This window comes from Athene noctua, chromosome 9 (genome assembly GCF_965140245.1).
Source record: "Athene noctua chromosome 9, bAthNoc1.hap1.1, whole genome shotgun sequence".
NCBI classification, from domain to species: Eukaryota; Metazoa; Chordata; class Aves; order Strigiformes; family Strigidae; genus Athene; species Athene noctua.
In genome coordinates, this window is record NC_134045.1 from 18,382,716 (window position 1) to 18,404,228 (window position 21,513).

Genomic DNA, 21,513 nt, shown 5'->3' on the forward strand with positions numbered 1-21,513 from the left:
TCAGAGAAGACGGTGGGCTGGGGCTGTAGTTTGTCACAGTGCTCCCAAGGATCTGAGCAACCCGGGAAGGGATTTACTTGCACGAGTTACTTTAGAGTAGTCTCTCTCTCTGTCTGACTGATCTCAGGGAAGGACTGAGCCTCACATTCATGGAAGGCAACTGAAAGATTAATTACAACTTCAGTGGGTTTGAAGACAAACCTTAATTAAAAGGAGGATCACCGCGACTGAGCCAGGTAAGGTAAGGGACAGTAGCAAGTGCAGATGATGTTTTCTCCTCTTTTTTGCCCTCGTTTGGCCTGCCTGGGACATCGCTGGGGGGTGAGGGGGGAAACAAACACCAAAATCTCTCCAAATACCCTCCGCAACAGAGAGTGCGACGTTACCAGGAGTGTTGTTCATTCTGTGGGCTGAGTACACGTATGTCCTCCTGTTGGCAAAAATATGCAGCTCCTTGTCTAGCTGCTTATCACCAGAAGAACGTTCATCTGAGCAAGCCTGACGTGCCCCCAGTCTCACGTATATCCACAATGCATTAGTACACGATTTCTCTCATCACCGTCAAGAAGCAATTAGGTATGCAAGTTTGGTGCTGGTTGCTAAGGGAACTCAAAATGTACACTGATATGGAAGGGGAGGGTTTGGATTTTTTAGATTGCCTCTGTCATGTTCTTGCCATTATATCAAGCAGTTTTTCATACTGTGTCAAGGGGTACAAGCTTGCAAGCTTACCACCAACATTTATGTGATCTTGTGCAAGATGATACCTCAGAAACTGATATGACCACAGATGAGAAAAGCTTTTAAATAATTTGCATGTTTTCTTGGCTCCATATTGTTGTCTGACTGACAGACTAAAATGCTGAATTTTACCATGTTGGTGCTGATAAGCTTACAAAAAAAAGTGAAGAATAGGAATTTAAATCAGGCTTACAAAGACAACCTTAGCTCTCTGGGATTTAAAAGCTTAGAATTCTTTTATGTCTTCCCCATCCAGCAGAATTCTCAGAATTACATCCTTTTTATTGAAAGGCTCAGTAAACAAAAATCTAGGTAGACCCTGTGCAGGTTTCCACTTCGGTGACTGATCGAAATATTGAGCTACTGTAACCAAAGCTGAAAAATCAGCACTAGAATCACATTCTGTATTTAAAAACAAAAACAAAAACAAAAACAAAACCGAAACATAAACAGGTGGGGAGAGAGAAAAGAAAAAGGAATGGCTTGTGGAGGGGAATGAGTGAGCTGGTCAGAATTAGCTAGATGCAGGTCTCTGGAGCTTTCCTATTATTTTCACTAATTTGAACTGAGACTGGGGATCAACCAGTTTGACCCAGTTCCATGCCCAGGCATACTAGTGAACAAGGTTTCCATTATTTAATATCACTAATCTCACCATTTGGTAAGGAAGGCTGTTTCAAATCCTTGACTGACTGAGCTGGGTTGGCTACGAATACCCAAGTCACAAGAAAAACAGTTTTAACCAGCTCCAATTCATAGTCATAGATTCATAGTCATTTGAAAAACATGCTTGTTGTAGCTCTGCACAGTCTGGGCCTTGCCCGCTCACCAACTTCAGCTCTGTATTTGTAACTGCCTCCCTTAGTAACTGCAAACCCTGCTTCCAAAATTAGGTCTTCTGCCTTCTAACAGCAGAGGAAGTGCAAAACCCACGACCTCACACACAGAGAGCATCTTTGCCATGTACGACACGGTAACTTCATGTGTGCATATGCACAAGACAATGGACTTTGCCAATGTCCAGGGGCAGGTGCTTACCCATGGTGGGGTTTCTACAGAGTACAGGGAGCATTTCAGATGTCTCAATGAAAAGAAAGAGAACACAGATACCCAGACAGGGAGAGACGTGTTTAGACTGTGTGTGACTCTAAGACCTCTTTCCAGGTCAGAGAAGCATCATTTTCAAGAGTCTTTCAGACTTTCCACTGAAGCCAAAGTGTGTTCTACAAATAATTAAATATTAACTGGGGCAGGGAATTGAACCTGAAATGATAAAAGTTCTTGTGAGTTCCCTAACTGCCAAACTCAAAACCTGTTTCTTTTGTTTTCCTTCTCTTTTTCGTACTTCTTTAGTCCATTTGCAGTAGCTTATAGCTGCATCAAGAACAGCAACAGCTGAAACACCAGGCAGATAGGTGGGCAAAGCACTCCTATGGCCGGGGGAAATCTGCTTTGGAGTGGCAACTTGGGAGTGTCAAATTCACAGCTGGTAGTGATGGGGAATAAAACATCATCTTCTACCCCATACTGCCAGGAGGTAAGAAGGACTAGACACATCTCTTGTTTTCTGCATTTCTTTTTAAGTTTGTAAAATGAGGACCGATACCTAATTGCTGATTATCTAGCTATGTCTAGGAGAAGACTTTTGGTTTATCTTGAGTCGTCTTGGCTAGGACTGTTTGTTAGACTCTTGATTACAGGGGTGTTCTTTTAAAATAAAATAAAAGCTTAATAGTAGATCTTTAACAGGTTTAAAAACTAGAAAGAGAAAAAAACCCTTGCTTTGTAGTTTTTTTAAAGCTATCCCCTGAATTTTAAGACATGCCTAGCATTTTTGGTGCTTAGTGAAAGAGACTTAGGCTTGTGACTGCTTTGGACTGAGATTACCAATTGCTTTTTTTTTTTTTTTTTTAAAACAAATGAAACATGTTTGTTATAATTGACCAAATCCATATGCTGTTCTTCAGGCCTTTCTGCAAGTGAAGGGTTTATTTTGTTGTTGTTGTCCTCTTTTCCAACCTAAATCATTCCATGAGTCCATGACTCACTACTTTGGCTGCCAAGGCAAATTTCCTCCAGCTCTATCACCAGCAGGTCTTACAGACATACCACTCCTCTCACAGAGCTGCTTTGTAAATATGAAGCACTTCAGTATTTTTCTTTGTGATATACAGAGGACTTAAGGGGGCCAGGGGGGGTGGATTTTTTTTATTGTTTTGTTTTGGAGCTGTGATGCTTTCAGATCCACTACTACAGAACCGGCTTTCCATGTCCGCATGCTGTGCTCAGTGCCCCGTCTCCGGGTGGTAAGGAGCAATTTTTCAGGGAGTAATAAACTCCCTTGTACTTGGCAGTGCATCTTTAGGAAGCCCCATTGTTCCCCTGCTGCCAAAGATGGCCTTCCTTCCAGGAGACTGGTCTCCCTGCTGCAGCCCAAGCTCATATTTTCTTTCTTCTTATTAGCACACTGAAGAAAGTCATCATTAATCAAATGCAGGCACATTTAGCAAAGTTCAATGTGTATGAAAAATTTATGTCAACCTTTAGGCTCTATGACAGCCCCAAGGCTTCACTTAATAAGTTCTGTAATGACTTACTGTTAATGGCTGATTCACATTATCTCTTTGAGGTCTATTGGGCCTCTCAGTAACATTTTCTATTATTGATTATGGAGCTCTTGTACGTTACCCAGACATATAAGCAAAACTGTTGTTTACATTCTTTGCTTTCTACAATGGAAAGTTAGATGCATTGAACTATAAAAACCTCACAGCACATAATTTTCTATTTTCTTAATTTATGTGGCTCTAGTATAGTGCAATAATGAATGAAAGAGTAGCTTTCTGAGGGGGCTGGCAGAACCCTTTGGAAATGACTAGAAATTTGACATACCTTGTCCATTGATTTAGCAGAAATCTACACTTCAAAACTCATCATCATCCAACTATCTATCACTGTTGCTAACAGTCTCAGAAGAGGTCAAAGACAAAATGGCTAACTGCCCTAGGTTCTGCACTTTTGGTCTCTAATCATATTTAATCTCAGACATTTAATTACTTTCAGAACTTTAACTGGGCAAAAAAAATTCTAAGGGATATGTTTCTGACAACTGAGCACTGCCTGTTTCTGTGGCTTTACACAATGCTCCAGCAAATGCTTTTCACTAAGCAAAAGCTCTCAAGATTGTTCAGTACTCATAATTGTATTATTTTCTAAAGCCTAGATCCTATATACACTTACTATTTAGCACAATGTTTACTACTGTGAATAAATGGTAGCACTCATAATAGTAAGTATAATGAGGTAACACTACTGTAATCTAAGTGCTCCCACACTACTGGAAGCTAATATCTTGTGCTGTGGTGAAACATCGTTAAATGAAAGAATATGAACACTTTATGTGCCTACACATAGTGTTACTGCACTGCAGACTACTCTGAAGTGCCCAGTGTCATGTAAAATTCCTTTCATGGAGAAAAATTCCTCCAATAACACCAAGCATCTCACTAAGAACTGCTAAAATGGCATATTTTTTTGTCATGGCCACCCAAAGAGAAGTGATTGTATGTTTCATTCATGTAAGTAACAATATGCAACTGTAGTAAAAGGGAGAAAATAGAAGAGGAAAATAAATAAAGCCGTAGGACTTGCTTTAAAACATTTTGAAAAGGCAAGAAGAAACCAACAGGAATTCGATGTAGTGAGAGATACTGTAAATCACCGGTAAGGTCAGCACCTGCTATTGAGCCACTAGAACATGTAGAACAAAACAGAGGAAGTCTTTCTTTCTTGTTGCCCCCTCCTCCCCTTTCCCTTCACAGTTGCAAAACTAAACTTCCTTCAAGTGCAGAGGTGCAAGGTCAGAAACCCTCTTACTGAACACACAACCACACCAGCACCTAGAACATAGGTACACGGAATTTTTTTGAGGTGCCCAATGGTGCATTGTAAAACCACCTAATACTAACTGGATTAATCTGTAAATACCAGCCATGGCTTTTGCATTACCAGCTTCATGTTTCTGCTGCTGGACCAGCAGCTTGGTGGTGGAAGAAGTGGACAAGCACATTCAGAAATCTGCTGGCTGCTTTTCAAGTGAGATCACAGCATAAACAAGCTACTTATCACCAAACTCTTTAAAGAATTAAAAGCTGTGCACAACCCTGAATATTCCAAGGAGACTATTGCTGGTAAACTGCTCTCAGATAGCAGATAATCAAAAACTTTAGCAAAAAAAGCTTTGCTATTAACTCTGCTTCAAAACAGGGCATCTGTACTTGACTGTAATATAAAACTAGTGCAAAATGCCTGTGATAATAACAGAGACCACAGTTTTAATGAGAGTTGGGAAAAAAGAAAGACTAGAATTTCTGAATGTTTATTTGCCCTTGGTGGATTATGAGATAATATGAAAGTCCCTGCTTTTTTTAGCATGGAGGTCAGTGTGGAGTTGTGCTAATAAAAGAGCATTAGACTCCCACGGCACCTATAAAATTTGGAACCTAAACGAACCCTTCTAGTGCAGTGCACAAAGCCGCATGCCAGCAATTCATTGCAGAAATGGCCCCTTCCCATCACATGTACAAGAGGTGAGCCAAATTTCAGTAACAGTCAGCTGTTCTGTTTATTTGGCACTATGGAGGTTACTGTAATAATCTTCTCTGAGAGCCTGGACTATGTCCTTTCTTGTGACCTCCTTCGTAAGCCTCAGGCATTATCATTCTTTGCTACCAATTTGTGTTGGCTGCAGAGTCTAAGGGCAAAATTTATGAGATATTCCCGGGACTCACAAGCCAGAATATTCACTGATGGGCAAGAGATTCAGGGCTCCCTGCCCAGCACAGGGGCACCGGGGCTGTCTTGGGAGCGATGTAGGTGTGACAACTGCAGAGCTGCATCTGCCAAGAGGACAATGTGCTTTGACCAAAGCACCAAAAAAACCCACCACCCCTCCAGCCAGAAAAACACTTTTTGGTTTGGGGAGTCAGGGAACTGATGAAAAGAAGCTTTTCTAGGAAGACCACCTGCATATAAAGGGAGTTGTTGCCTGAAGTGAAGGCAGCAGGGGAAGGAGGAGGAGCTCACCTTAATCCATCCTAGTTTCCCAGCACTTTTCTATTTGTCTTGAAAGCTGTTTCAGGGAAACGTGAGAGGATAAAAAATTCAGGCAAGCTGTTTTATGGCTGATTGGTACAATGTCGTATAGGGAGAGAAATAGAAGTCTACAAGACAAACAAGATTACCTGAGCACATATGAAGTTATAAAATGGACTCGGTTCTCAGTGCTCACCTCAGCCTTCATTCTCCATCACCACTTTGCTTGCTTTGCCATGACAGAGACCCAACATCAAAACACAGACAGGGAGACAGATCGATGTGGAGAAAAGGTTTGCTTTTATGCTAGAAGAAAGAGGGCTGCCCTGAGGTCTGGCAGATGGGAACAGCTCCATTCAGGAGGCCCCACAGTTGAGGGTGCGACATTCTGAAGAATCTAGACTGTCTGCTGACTTCAAATGTAAACTTGCAGCTCTTAAAAATACCTTTATCTCATAACCCCACTGATCCTTAAGAATAGTGACAGACCCCTGGAAAACGTTCATCCGTTCTCTGCTGAGGTCCTTTCCAATAGTATTGTGTTCTGGGACTCCACTGTTGGTTTAGCACATCTCTGTTGACATAGCAGTGGAGGAGTCAGGTCAGAGCACTGCTGCAAAACATGATGTGTCCTTCAAGGGCTTCGCTCAGAAAGCTTCCTTGTTCACAGCTGAATTGCAGTGAAGTGGGATGTCCAGCAAGTAAAAGATTGTTGCGCTTAATGTGCCAAATTAAGAGTTACTTATCTGCCAAACAGTTTCCATCTCTCTTTCTCAGAAATTTCAGAATTAGTCATTGGCTGTAATTTTGAATTCCATCATCATTTAAACTCAGAAGATTGTTTGCATTGCTCTATTAGATCTGATTTCTGACAAATTAAGTCCTCCTCTCTGAGGTTCTCCAGGCAGAGATCAGCATGCTTATTTTTACTCTATTTGTGCTATTCACAGGAAAGGTTACGTGCTTGATTTGGTCTCTGTTTTTTGTTGCTGTTTTTCCTGGAAGATGATATTTCTCGATCTCTTTTAGATTACATTTAAAATGTGTTCTGCTTGCCACCCTGAGTACTCCATTAATATCCTTGCCACAAGCATCCAGAACTCAGTATATTACTCTCCGTTAAGAAAATTTATGGTGTGGGTTTAATTTGTTTCAGTTAAAGATCAGTGTTGTCATGGAGGAATATAATATCACTCTCACCAGTTTAATGAATAAATAGGGTAAATATGAAATCATTGCTCACTTCTGCACGTCCTTCTGGTTCACTTGCTGAAACTATAAGGAGCACAGAGACTGCCTAAGAAATGAAGGCAAAGTTTGTAAAGTTTAAGGCCCATATTCATCAGAAATAAGGTCAGAGGAATCACTAGAATTACACTAGGGAGAAAGGTGGCATATGCAAATTTAATGCAGAATAGTCTCACCCTGCCAAAGAAAAGAGAACAAAAAACACAGGGGGTTTTAGGGGCTGCCAGTGCATATTATTCAACTTTCATTAACTCTCTTAAGAGCAAGCCAGAGAATTGAATTTGGATTCTTGCTGCAATGCTAAACTGCAGCCCATCTGTTTTTCATCCCCAACAATGGATAGGCCAAAATTTATGCAAAAAAATTTTGCTTTAGGATTTGAAGGCTTAAATAGCAGTTACCTCGAAATCTGGTGCATCTCCCCTCTTTCAGCAAGGCATTTTAGAAGAACGTTTTGTGTTCAGGCTTCTTACGACTGTGTTTGAACACTGCTTGAAATGATTCAGGAGTTTTGCTTGACAAACGGTTGCTGTGATCCAAGGCCCATATGGCTTGTTTTGGAGTGTGTAAAGGTCATTGCTTCTGTTAATACAACTAGTACAAATACTTCCCTGCCATCTGACGATGTTCCTCCTTATTCAGATTGGCAGCCATTTCTCCCCCACAATCTGGAATTTCCTTTCAACGTGGGTTGTTGAAGTGGAGATGATAACAGTTTTAAAATCAAAGGTTGAATGCTTCTGTTGAGTTATACTTGGAACCTACCATGTTCTGTACAGTGAGAACATCCCATATGGAAAGGACATATGTGTTGGATACAATAATACATAAATAGTGGATACAATCTTATATAACCCTTATATTCTTATAGCTGTTACATATACTTCTGTAATGAGACAGGTGAAATAGATGACTTTGATACTGATATTTAAGTCCATATGTTGAAAGCTTACACGATAAATAGCGAGTTTTAAAGACAGATTTAGTTGTTCACTATTTTTCAAACATTTGCTTTGACATAAGACAGCCTTGAAAACCCTGTTGAAATGTCCTTACACAATAACACTGTAGACAGCACTGTAACTTCACATTATGATATCCAACCTGGACAGACAGACACACACAAACGCACACATTCATAAATTGTCAAATATAAACTATTTAGACTAATTTTTTTTTTTCTCCTGGATTAGGTTTTTTTAATAAAGTTTTTAGAGGAACAGAGTAGGTGAAAATTTTTAGTAAAAATGTTAGAGCTAAGATTAAAAGAATCCTGACAACTGTTTTTGTTATGAAATTTCATCATTTCTAAGATTTGGAGCTGGGATGTGGAAACTGGCAGGAGAATAACCATGTCATCACTGATTTACACTTAGCTCTCCCTAAGAAAACCCATCCAAATGTAAAAAATGTATAAGCTTCAGAGAGTGGAAAAACCAAATCTCAGTTTGCAGATGGTCATTGAAGACCTGTTAGTACTTGGCAGCTAAATTCTCTAAAGAGTCTGAGCAGAAAATTTTTGATCCTCAACTTGACCTCCCCAGGCTCAGCATCAGACTCCATGGATGAGCTTGAGCACTGAGCTCCTATAAGGATGGTTAAAACAGGATGTGGGAGGGGTCAGCATAATGACATTTCTGTTTATTTCAAAGGAGTTTAAACAAGTTTTCTTAAGAAATTACAGTCATTTTATGAACCTGCATTACTCAGTTTCAGAAGTCAGGGAAAAACAATGGTGCATTTCATGCTCACAGTAAGTTAGCTGCAATTATTTTTTCCTCAAGACCACTGTATTACCTAACAGAACTTTCCAGAAATTGTGGGAATATTTATTTTTCCTCTAGTGTCCAAGACACTAGAAGTAGTTTTGCTGGAATAATTTTTTAATTCTTATTCTTCTATTTTTTCATCTTTTTCTGTCAGTAACTATAAAGCATTTACACTGCTTTGTAAGATCCTTTTGGGGAGGAGGTCTGGGGAAATATGTTATTCTCTCAACATATGTTCCCTGGAAATTAATCACCTATCAGCTGAAGAACCTAATGGTTTGTGGCCATGCAGTTATTACAGTCACATTAAGTACTGAAATGTAGCTGTCTTTTTTCAATGGTACTGCAATAGCCAATGCAATCCTTATAAAAGAAATCCACATGCTTATTTAATGCTTTTTCATATCTCTGATGAAAAATTAGCTGTTTTAACTGAGCTGTGTGCCAATTGTATACAAAAGAAGCATTTAAAAGACTTCACAGCAATGTTGGTGACTAGTGCGGGCGTCAAAAGGACCCTAAATATGAAGTGTGCTTTTTTTCAAAGCTTTTCCTGAGTTCCTCACTGTAAAAGGATCTGTGCTCCATGAACCTATTTGAAAGTTTCCATCTTCTTGTGAAACTAAGCAATTTTTTGCTTGCTTGTTTGTTTTCTATCTAAATAATTGAAAATGCTGTGACTCAAACTGGGTGGAAAAAAATCCTACAGTGAGTTTCGATGTCCAGAGCCGGACTATTAAAGAATAGATTAACACTACAGAATGGGAATATTTTAACCAGAATGAACACTGGAAACTGAAATCTAGCTTGCTGCACTCCACGCAGGAATGAGAGCACTTCTTCTCACCCAACAAGTGACTCCTTGATCAAGAGAGTTACAGCTTTACAGCCCTAAGAAACAAAAAACCTGATTACTTCATAAGCTCTTAGAAGTTACCTACAAAAGACTTTTTTTTTTTTTTTTTTTTTTTTTTATTATAACAACCTTATTGTAACCATTATTGACATGATTAGGCCTTTATGCTAGGTTAGTGGGGATTTTCAAACCCAGCAAAAATTAAAGAGCAAATTTGCATACGTACCCTCTACAAACCATTAGGAAAGTTATGGGGGGAGCTGCAAAGCTCCTTCTTGTACCCTCCTGTTGCCTCCCCCACATTCTCAGTGTACCATCTCTGGTGCACATCCAACCTTCTTCTGTACTATCTAAATGGCAGAAATATATATATATATATATATATATATATATATATATATTTAAATGGAGTTAAATTCTGGCTGGTTTAATGAGCTGAAATGATAAAGCAATAAGAAAACTAACTAAGCAATAAAACTTCCTGGAAATCAAATTGGATTGCAACATTTTACTCACTGTGATGATGACCCTTCATTCTTACCAAGTCTTCTGATCACTTCAGGGAGGTGCTATCACTTACTGACGCAAAAAATTCCTGTAGCCATTTGAACAGTGCACGGCTGATTCTGCAAGTCATCCTGTGTATTATCTTTTATGTCTTCCCCTTTAAAAATGTTCAGAGATACTGTGAAGCTCGTTCCACAAGGCATTTCCAAGTAAAAATGAGTTTCTACATTTTTTTTAAAAATGTGTATCATTCATTGACTCACACTGACACATGTGCATATAACTCCAGATTTCCAACAGATTACTGTATATTTTGGCAGATTTCAGTTATATGCTATTAAATTACTTGTGTTTTATAGGACTGACTAATGTATTGATAGACCTTAAACATTGCTCCTATAGCAACTGCTGAAGTTTGAGTTACTTCAAGTAACCAAAAATTTAAACAGCAACACTGAGACTTAACCCATTATTAAAAAAGTAATAATTAGTGGACAGAGAATGAGAGAATGAAAGAGAGAAAGAAAGAAAGAAAGAAAGAAAGAAAGAAAGAAAGAAAGAAAGAAAGAAAGAAAGAAAGAAAGAAAGGAAGGAAGGAAGGAAGGAAGAAAGAAAGAAAGAAAGAAAGAAAGAAAGAAAGAAAGAAAGAAAGAAAGAAAGAAAGAAAGGAAGAAGGAAAGAAAGAAGGAAAGAAAGAAAGAAAGAAAGAAAGAAAGAAAGAAAGAAAGAAAGAAAGAAAGAAAGAAAGAAAGAAAGAAAGAAAGAAAGAAAGAAAGAAAGAAAGAAAAAGAAAGAAAGAAAGAAAGACTCAACCAAAATCCACACCCCTAAAGATTTACTTCTCATGACTCTGCCATAAGAGAGTCTTCACATACCAATTTCTTCAGGCTGTTGCAGCCCCCCTGGGGGGGCAGCACACCCATCTGGTGTATCAGCTGCTTCTCCCAGTTTTATATCATCTGCAAACCTGCTGAGGGTGCATTCAGTCCCCTCAACCAGGTCATTAGCGAAGGTGTTAACCACCCTAGAGCTGCCCAAATGAAAAACAGTGTAAGGGATTAGAGACATAAACTCCCATACTGGTGCCATCAGAGCTGGCTCCTGGTAACTGGGCAGCACCTCGTGTAGCCGCTGGCTACGCTTCTGGTCCATGCGTTGTTCTTTACTAATTTATCCTAAAAGATGTCGTTGTCTGCACATTTGAGGTATTGCTAATGCAGTCAGGCTGAGCTCATTTACGCTACATTTATTATTTTTTAAATCTTAGAGTTTTCAGTTTAGAAACCTTAGTGTTTTCAGTTTAGAAGGCCTGACTAACTGCTTTTGCTGTCTTGGGGATGGCAGTTTAAACAGCAGATTTTATTACAATAAAAGAACAGGTGCCATTCATATGCTTAACTTTTGGTTGGTTTTTTTTTGTTTGTTTTTGTTTTTTTATATATCACTGCATAACATACATCTGTCTTACTTCTACAATACAAAACAGAAGGCCTGAGCACTATTTACCAATTATTCCACACCATTTTTCTTAAGAGCAGGACTGTTCCCCTGTTCTGGTCAAACTCTAATTAACAGAGAGATAGCATCACTGTAAAATTGTGCAATTCCTATTTTAAATAATGTTTAGTGTGTACTGCTGCCCTTTTCTGTCAAAGTATTACTGTGTGTTTTGGCACAAAGATATCTGCATTTCTATATCTTCTACCAATTTTACAAAGGTTTTATAAGGCTTAATGAATGGAAAATGCTTTGAAAAGCTGTAGATAAAAGGCAATTTTGAAGGCAGTCATTAGTAGTAAATACCCTCATCAAAATTTCTCTTGCTAATCCTTTATGCTCTAGCTGTGCAGGCTGTGCTGACAGCACAGAACTACCATTCCTCCAAGGTTATTCTAATGCTAACTTACAGACGACAACTGTAAGAGCCACGTATATTTATAACTGCTGGCATGAATGTCACCCTCTTACCAACTTTGATCGGTTTAAAGTGTGCCACCTTAACACTACAGATCAATAGCAAAAAAAAAAACCTCAGAGACTTTCTAATAGTCTCACCATTAAAACTAATATTGTGTAACTGGAAATCAACTACTTCAATTAATGGGAATATACGGCTTCATTTTGTAGGCGCAACCTTTACATTTGAAAGTTCGGTGACATATGGGTTCCCACTGGTGCTATAATTACACCATGCCTAAAAGTCATCATTAGTTTAAAATGTAGAGGCACTTTTTTTTTTTTTTTTTTTTTTTTATAATGAACAATCTTGTGCTGGTTAAGAGTCTATGAGTCTTTTCTTTTAGCACCAGTTTCAATGGAACTCATTCATTTTGGTCACAGTTCCTCCAGTGGCTGCTACATACCCCTTGGCATCAGTGTGGGATTTCGAGGCTGACAGCCGTACCTGTGAACTGCAGACTTACAATGGTCCTCTTGAAAATGGTCTATAATTGTAAGACAATGGTGGATTGTTTTTCATTGGGTCAAGGGTAATGTTCTTTCCAATGCAGTAATTAAAATTCTGAACCCCAATAGTCCTCTCCTGCAAGAAGGTAACAGGAACAGGAATGTTTAATACAGGTGGGAGGGAAAATGAGGCTAATTTTGACAGGTCCTAGATGACTAAAAATGTATGGGTGAGACATTGATGGTAACCTGGAGAGAGTAACCATGAAAGAAACAAGAGATAAAATGGACCTCCGAGTGCCTAACTGCTGTTGTTGATTACCAACATTTGCAATACGATAGTCATTTTTAACAGTTGTTCTCCCTGTTAGATGTCCAGATAAAAATGTGGCAGCATGAGCGCCTGGCTGTGTTTGATCAGGATGCTGTCCATATTGCCTCCAAATTAAGTGGTTGGCTGTTTTATTTTTTTAATTGAAAAAAATGTTAGATTTGTCAGAACAATGTTTTTAATGTTTGGGAGGGATAGGAATGGATTAGAAGCTTGCTAGAGAATGAAAACATTTACTTTGATCTGCAATGAACACTTAACGTGAGACTTCAGTATTTTAAGAACACCTCTGTGTGATTCAGGGGGAAAGTTTACATAAACTTCCAAAGGAAAACTAATGCAAATGGAAAGAGGGAGATGTATTTAAAATATGTCAGAACTAAATATTTTCATTTTTCTAAAGTTTTGTGTTTGGGCTTTTTGGGGCATAAATATTTCAATGAAAGCAGTATGTGATTTGAAAATGCACATCAATGTCAAGTGTCTGCATTTTCCACACAGTTCTAGTAATAAATTGGTTTTGTATATATATAAATAGCTGTGGGTCTTGTAGATCCTCTAACCATTTTGTTACCTCAGACACCCACTTTAACTATGAATAAAAAAACCCCACACCCAAGTTACAATTTCCAAAGAGGCAGTAGAGAAGCATCGATATTGCTCAAATAAGAGAAATGCAGTTGGGTGTTTTTATTTGCCTTCACCATACCACTGAATACCTATGAAAGACCTGGAAGCCTTCTTAAAAACATAAGAGCCTGAGGTCAGTTGAGATGAAAAACATTTTTTTAATTGAGCTACACATTATATTAAGAACTGGGCAATACCAGTCAGCCTTCATTACCCTCCTGTCAGTCTCTCTGTGAAGAAATTGTCTTGTCTCCTATTAGGTACTAAATGATTTGTACCAGACATTTTTATATCTTCTCTCTCCTTGTCAGGCAACTGCCATTTTGTCAACAAAGCGCTTGAGCTGGTGTTTCCCTGCAGTACAAATGAGGACTACTGGAATGATACTGCTTGTAAAAGTCAAGGCTTGGATGTAGCCTGAAATTTTGAAAACCCGGATGGAAAGCGGCATGAGGGCCATGTCAGGATTTTTGCTCATGCTAACTTTCAAGGTGTGTACAGTGCTTTTCCTAAGTGCTCTTGAAGTAACTCAGTCTGTGGTTCTTTTCTATCCTCTTTGCTGTTAATTATTTGGGTCCACTTGGCTATTATTCACTTTCATTTTATGTGTGTCATAGAGATGATTAAAGCAACCAGGCTGAAGGAAGAAAGTGTTCCTACAGTGAGACAAGGGCAGGTAGGAAAATGTTGTGCTGTAGGAGAATGTTGTGCAGTCAGGCACAACTGCTAGCACAGACTCAATATGGGATCCCACAGGATCTTGTCTGAGCTTATCCTGCAAGAAGCTATAGGAAGGGAAATTTCATGACTCATTATTTCTGTGTGAAATATTTACATGCACAGTCTGCGTACCTCTGGTTAACTCAGTCTGTAAGAAGTTCCCCTAGCTATTTGAGCCATATGAATACTCCTTCTCTACTTTCTAGAGATTCCTTTTCAATTAAGAAATGCTGCAGTTTGCTTTGATGCAGATCTCTACCTACTTACAAGCTTCACCCAGCTCCCCCATTGCTAGCTCAGGAGTGTTTCCCCAGCCCACACATCCTTCCCTCCCGAGAGCGCTCAGGTTAACCCAGTCTGCTTAGCCTTCCAGCACACTAACCTACATTTCCCCGATGCTCTCCAAGCCGCACCACGCGCGGCGCCTGCAGTGCTCCCAGCCTCCCACACACGTCCCTGCTCGCATGTCTGCTTTAGGCGGGAGCTGTAAATGCCCTCACACCACAAGAGCAGAGTAGATACCACTTTTACCAGATTTCACCTGGTATATCCAAGTAAAATCCCTGAGGACACTCATTAGGCTATGTTAATTATGGCAATCAACCTACTCAGTCTGACCTAATTATAAGTAATTAGCTTATCCTTTTATTTCCAAACCTCTCTCCCTAGTGAGACTGTACTTTTAAGATTTTTAAACTAGCAAAACTCCTGTCACAGATTTCCTTTTCAGTTGTAGCAACCTAAGTTAAAGGCCTAAGTCCATAAGAAAGGCACGGTCAAAATCTCACAGACCTGGGGAAGAAGAAGGGGCCCTTCAAAACTTAAGAAATTACAAGAGTGATTTCTTAAAGTTACTTCACTGGTGTAGGGTCTCTAGTGGGATTTTTTAAAAATAGTTATAGGCAACAAAATTCCACTAGATGCCTATTTACCTAAAAAAAATTGTCTTAAATGCCTTTTTAAAAATCTTGTGCTTTTGGATTATAGTGATGCCTCTCAGAGCCATTGTAGCAAAGAAAGCAAGCACGACACAAACTATAATTGTTTACGGTTATGCCCAGTTATGCCATGTAGCAAATAAACCCTTTGTTTACAATGCCCTCTGGCCATTCTGTCTGGTTACAGTAATGACAAATAGTGTTAAATTACGTTCTTTTAGTGAAAGAATGCAGTATTTTTGGTTTTGCTGCTTCAAGCAGCAAAGATTTGTCTGTGTAAAATGACATTTACTAATCCTCAACTGTTGTCGAAAGACTGAGTTTACGTTGTGTTGCTCTCCTATTGCATTTTGAAAACGAGCACTGCTCACGTGGGTTGTATGATCTGTTACGAGTAATGCACTTGACATAACTGAAAGATCTATCCTTGTGGTCTCAAAATGTCTCTCAAATGACTGTTCCTATAAAAGCTCTTTGAGGAGCTTTCTAAATACCTCCTTCTTGGCCCAAAGAAACCTTTTTTCTTGAGTTCCTGTAGGGGATTTTCATTCATGTACATATCTCCATGTCAAGCAGTATATATACTTGACATTTTGCCTTTTCCACCTGCAGTTCTCTTTCCAAGGCCACCAGTTAATCGTTTGCTGTGTAACAGTGCACCCATGGGATTAGGAGCTTCGAATAATGCTTTTAGGCTTCACGCATCCACATATAGAAGATGCTGTAGATGTTTGTCCTTTTCAGGCTCCATGCTGAGCACAAGTTTGTATTGTCATGCAGTGATGGACCTTTCTCCCTTACCTTTCCCACTGAAAAGCATGCAGTTAAACACAGTCAGTGATGTCAGTCTACAATAACTTTGAAATAATTCCCATTCCAAGGATTTGTGCTCCTGGCTCATTTGTGCTAATACAAAGCACTCTGAAATGTGTCAAAATTTCCTACTTTGAATACTAAGTCAATGCTCATTGAAGCCAAATTATTTTTTCCCTCCAATGATTCCCAGGTTCCTTGAATCAAACCCTGTTTACAGAATTCTCCCAAGGCTGTTTTGTGCCTTTCTTTACAGATGATATTTGCAAAATTTAAAGCCACCTTTATTTCCATGCTCGGCATTTACTAATAGTTAGATCTGTAAATAACAAAACCCTCTGCTTGGTCAGAAATGCAACCTGTGGGATGACATTTTACTCAAGGAAAAATATTCCAGTGACTTCAAGTGGAAATTGATTACAAGAAGTCTACTTGTTTAGTATTATGAATTTTAAGCACAGTCAGGGGAAATTATAAAGTTAACCTAAACCACAATTTTTCCATTTTCTTGTGAAGGATGTGAATCTGGACACTTCCAAAGGTATAGTGCTGGGATAAATGGATGACTAAGCATTGCAAATTTCTGCATTCTCTTCTGTTTTACATGGAAGAAATGTTAGCAATGTTCTTGGGTCATGAAAACTGCCTTACTACGATAGATGGTTTGTGCCAGTTATCACAAATAACACACATTTTGCAGACCAGACAACTCTAACTAATCTATCTGAATTTTCCTTGCACCACTATAATGTAGGCATTATTTTAGCTAAATAAGGGCTGCACCATTAGGTGTATTGGTGATGCTCCTTCCACAATGGAGAAGTGCACTTCGTTTAGCATGGCAAATTATGATATAAAAGAATGAATAAACAAAACCCTCATGACAAAAGCTCTCTGTTATGGATGATAAATTAAACTATACTTAAAAAAAAAAAAAAAACAAACAACAAACCACACTTGACATACTTTAAGTTTCATTTCTCTGTGGATTCTTATTCTTACTTTTATTCTAACCCTTTAACATCATCTGTCTTGTCTCTTGTTTTTGCTTGAGTACTACAAAACGATCCTTCACTCTATTACTCCCCTTTGCAGACCATTATCCTGCCCCAGAGGAAGCTGCATATCTCACGTTTCTTGCAGGAATTCCTCCGTACTGCTAACCTTTGCCTCGCTTGTATAAAGCACTGCTCTCTGGCAGACTCTGGCTGTCTCATATCTCTCTGATGCAAGCAGAGGTGTCAGAGTGTCCCAGAGAGCCATTAATCAATGGCCCCCCTCTGCCATCAGCTCCTTAGAAGCTCTCCCATGAACCTGGAGTGCTTTTGGAGGTCTAGAGCAAACAGCACAAGAAGCTTTTACCACCAATATCTTTCATAGATCATCTAACATGATTGATGATAATACTAAGAATTAAATATTTATGGTTTAGAAGCATGGAAAAGTTTTGAAATACATATTTTAAATTTATATGAGAAGAGTAATGTCAATGCATGCAAGATGCTTTTACATAGTGCTTTAGAAAAGGAGTTCTGTCCTACTGTTAATGCCATCTTCATTCTTTCATCATATTATTTCATATAAAGTGCACATTCATGAATTTAAAAAAAAAAAGGAAAAGAAAAACCACAAAAATGTGAAATAGTAGAAAGAAGTCTCAGGCTTTTTGTCTATTTAACTATTAGAAACAAAGAAACAAGCTGTCGTGTTTCGTGTTGCTGAAGTACCACTTAAGGCAGATGCTATATATACATCACAATGAATAATTTACTATGACCGTATCATCTAGGGCTATGATCTCACTCTCTCCTCCTCTTCCCACAAGTAAGTACCCACCATGTCTGATTGATAGCTTGTGGCTGGATGACCCATAGATACAGAGGCAGAAGAAATGGAGAAACTTCTATTAGCAAATCAATCCTGCTCTCTTCTATAAGAAGGCATCCTCTACTCACGCAAATGTCAAACATGCTGGAGCAAGCTTTAGTCTCATACCTTTTAAAAAATCCTATGAGCTATTCATGGCATTTGGGGTGTTAATACACTTGAAGGATTTTTAAGCAAGTAGGCCAATTTCAGTTTTATGAACTGCATTTTGGTACAGATACTGCCTTCCATCATGAACAGGCTGAATACTACTATTATTATTCATTCTGTTTACCTTAACGATAGGAAAGCAGTACTTGTGCAAGGTTAAAGTATGTTTTGTTACCTGAGAAGAGTAGTGCCATTTCTGTAATCTAAACTGTGAAGTCCTGCATATCCTAGATATGAAACCCGATAACATAATCTTTTATTCCCATTCTAAGCTACAATTTGCATGAGTGAGTGTTCTCAGGATTAGTTGCATAGTTCAAAAATGTCCAGGGCTTGTTTAGGATTAACAGACAGAAGAAACAAGACATTTTAAAATTAAACTGCTGGGTTTTAAGGAATGTTCCCTTAATTGGTCACCACAACATTTTTCCCTGACTGAATGGATTTTTCTAAACCACAGTGTAGCGAGACAGTCTTTTCACGTCAGTTTAAAATACAAAGTATTTGGCTACATAAACTAAACAAAGAATCACTATTGAATATAAGAATTTCCTTCTCTATAGGCCAGCATAAAGTCTATGGCCTACATAAATGTTCTGGGCAGCTGTTCAGAAAGGCTGATTTCACCTAGAATTATGAATTTAGGCACAAAATACCAAGTGTATGAATTAATTACTTCCATAGGTACCATTAATTTTCCTGCCTACCCCCTTCCTGATCTGTCATTAAACTTCAAAAAGCATCCATAGGAGACAAAGCTTCAGAGTCTGAACTGAAGTCTGATGACATCTTGATGGCTTTTTGGGATCTTTGAAAATGAGATGTATAACCAAGCTATAAACTAAGGCACCCTCAGTTGGGAGGGTGAACATAGCACACTCCCTTCTACTTTGATTCAAATGCATTTCCCTCCACAACATTTGATCTTATAAAAGAAATTTGAACAGGCTTTCTGCATAACCAAGAAATAATTTTACAGTTCTGAGCAAGTTCTCCAGCTCCAATGGCCCTGCAGCGCCTGCTGGGTCTCATTTCCAGTCAATGTGGAGCTCTCCTTTTCCAGAATTCCAGACATTATTTTGGCAGAGGGCTTCCAGCACCCACTTATCTACAGAGAAAGATCTGCCCATCTGGCATTAACAACAGCTCGCTGTGAGATACCTATCTTTTAAGGAATGGCAAATGGTAGGATCAGCTGACAAGTAAAGCAGAGCATTATCTGTGTTTTTCCTGACTTTGGTGAGCTCGTTTTTTAACTTCAGCATTCCACCAGGGAAGTCTGTTTTTAATACAGGCAGATAGACAGCATGATAAACTTAATGTTATAACAAGGAGAGCAGGACCAGTTTTATCTTCATGGCAACATAGGTTCCATATGCAGTCTTTCAGCAAAGCATTTAAAATTGGAATTTGAGTCAGCATCGCATCCAACTGTTTTATGGGCCTGGGTCTTGGGTGACTAGAGAACACTGAGCCACCGTCCTCCTGGCAACCAAATGCTGGGAGTTGGACAATGCTCCTTGTGTCTGGTTGAGGAATCAGTCAGATCAACAAAGGAACTGATTTTCAGAGCTGGTAAGACCAGAGTAAAATGGAATTCAGAACTTTGGCTGACTGAGGAATACTGAGGTCCAAAGAGATGTGTGTAAGATCAGATATCATCAGGTGACAAGGACAGGACAAAAAACTTGGGCTCTTACATCCTACCTTTCCACCTCTGCAGATAAGTTCTATTATAAAACTCATTCAGGTTGTATGTATCTATAATGCTCCCGCCTATGTGGTCATGTTAGCATACGTGTTGAGGTATATAGACCTCAGAATTTTTGAATCAATGTTTCAAGACGGTCAGCATGTGCTCACCTAATGTGTACAGGACTGTCAAATGTTTTATCGTTGCAGTTTAATGCAACTACGAAGAAGTGGAAAGCAAGGTGGAAGAAAATAATGTGGAAAAATCTTGTTTAGTCTGTTTATCAGGAATTTCTGACAAGTTCATGTGCAGAATGACGATGGAAGAAGATATTCTCTAGGAAATATCTGACACAATGCACTAATACGAAGAAACTAGAATACTGACAAATCTCTCTATTAACCCTGCAAGCACTGTAGAAACACATTAAAATAATGAGAAAAAAACACTAAAATTTCCTCTCCAGGTACAAGATTTTTTTTTTTTTTGCTATTTCCTACTACAAAAAAATCAATTTTTCCTCTCTCCTCAGCAATTACATGTTAGTAGCAATTACATGTTAGTGTGAAGGCACTTTGTGCCTTGAAAGTATTACTTCAACAGATAATGTAAAGCCTTTATTTGCTACTGAAAATTACAGAAAAGCTTCTGTAGCATATGACCTCAGTATGTTTCCTTCTCTCACCCCCGCCATGGAGACTGAAACAAATGTATCGGATGTTAATATTGAAGTCTAATTAAGTCTTAGAAATAAAAGAATACATTGCTAACTAAGCAATTTTTTCAGTCAGAAATGTTAATTAATATGGTTATCTAGTGCAATTAAAGGTTTGAATAGGACATCTGATGTCACATTGATTTAGAAAATATCTCATCTAAAACTTTCCCCATAGGTTAAAGTATGCAAATAAAATACTTTATTCTTACACAATACTATTATTATCAAAATATTTAGTTATTAACTACAGTATTCATAAATTCAGATAGGTGCATTGAATTATGTCTATTAGAAAATTCTGGTTTTCTGTATGCTTAATGTTTCCTATAAAACCTAATTAGAGATTAGATTAAGGGTATCTTAATAAGATCTGCAGCTGATTTTCAAGCCTTATTTTGAACCAGTTGTGAGAGACTGAAATGTCAAATGACTGTCTCAAAGCTTGCTTGTGTCTGTGTAAACCTCAAGGACAAGCTCAGCCTTTGGATTAGTCTAAGGAACTGTCACCCAAGGAAGCAGGAGTGTCTTGAAGGATGCACCCCCCACTCCTTTGCAGTTGGGTTGTCAAATTCCTTGATAAACCTCAAAGAGGGAAACTGGACTGAGTGAAACCAAATGTTTATCACTGGCTCTGTACTGTAGCCATTTGTGACTCTGTTGTGTACGCCAGACACGGTGCATGCATTGCTAATGAACTGATAAGAGGTGAACCTTTCTGCCCCAGAAGAGGGATGATTGCTCAAGAAGCATGAAGTCAGCAAAAACCTGTGGGACCAGAGGAAAAGCTAAAGGTGGACAGATATGCTAATCAGAGGATACAATGAACTTAAAAAAGGCAACAGAAAACTTTGCGTGTGTACCCACCACTGAAGAACTGAAGACTGCGGACCAACGGGACACCACTGCGTGCATGGTGGTGACTATTCTTGTGACTATTCCAGATGCTTGCTTGATTTCTGTCTTTTCCATCCATTCTGTCCTATCACTACCCCTCTTCACTTTTAATAATAAA

The 21,513-nt window shown here is 38.8% G+C and overlaps 1 long non-coding RNA gene across 1 annotated transcript; it reads left to right on the forward strand.

The window, feature by feature from the left end:
• The first annotated feature begins 75 nt into the window (after nucleotides 1-75).
• On the forward strand, nucleotides 76-20,297 carry LOC141963950 (uncharacterized). The gene is made up of 4 exons (XR_012634238.1): nucleotides 76-236; nucleotides 2,095-2,278; nucleotides 13,894-14,073; nucleotides 19,993-20,297. It is a non-coding gene; the product is annotated as an uncharacterized LOC141963950 (long non-coding RNA).
• Nucleotides 20,298-21,513: the final 1,216 nt, after the last annotated feature.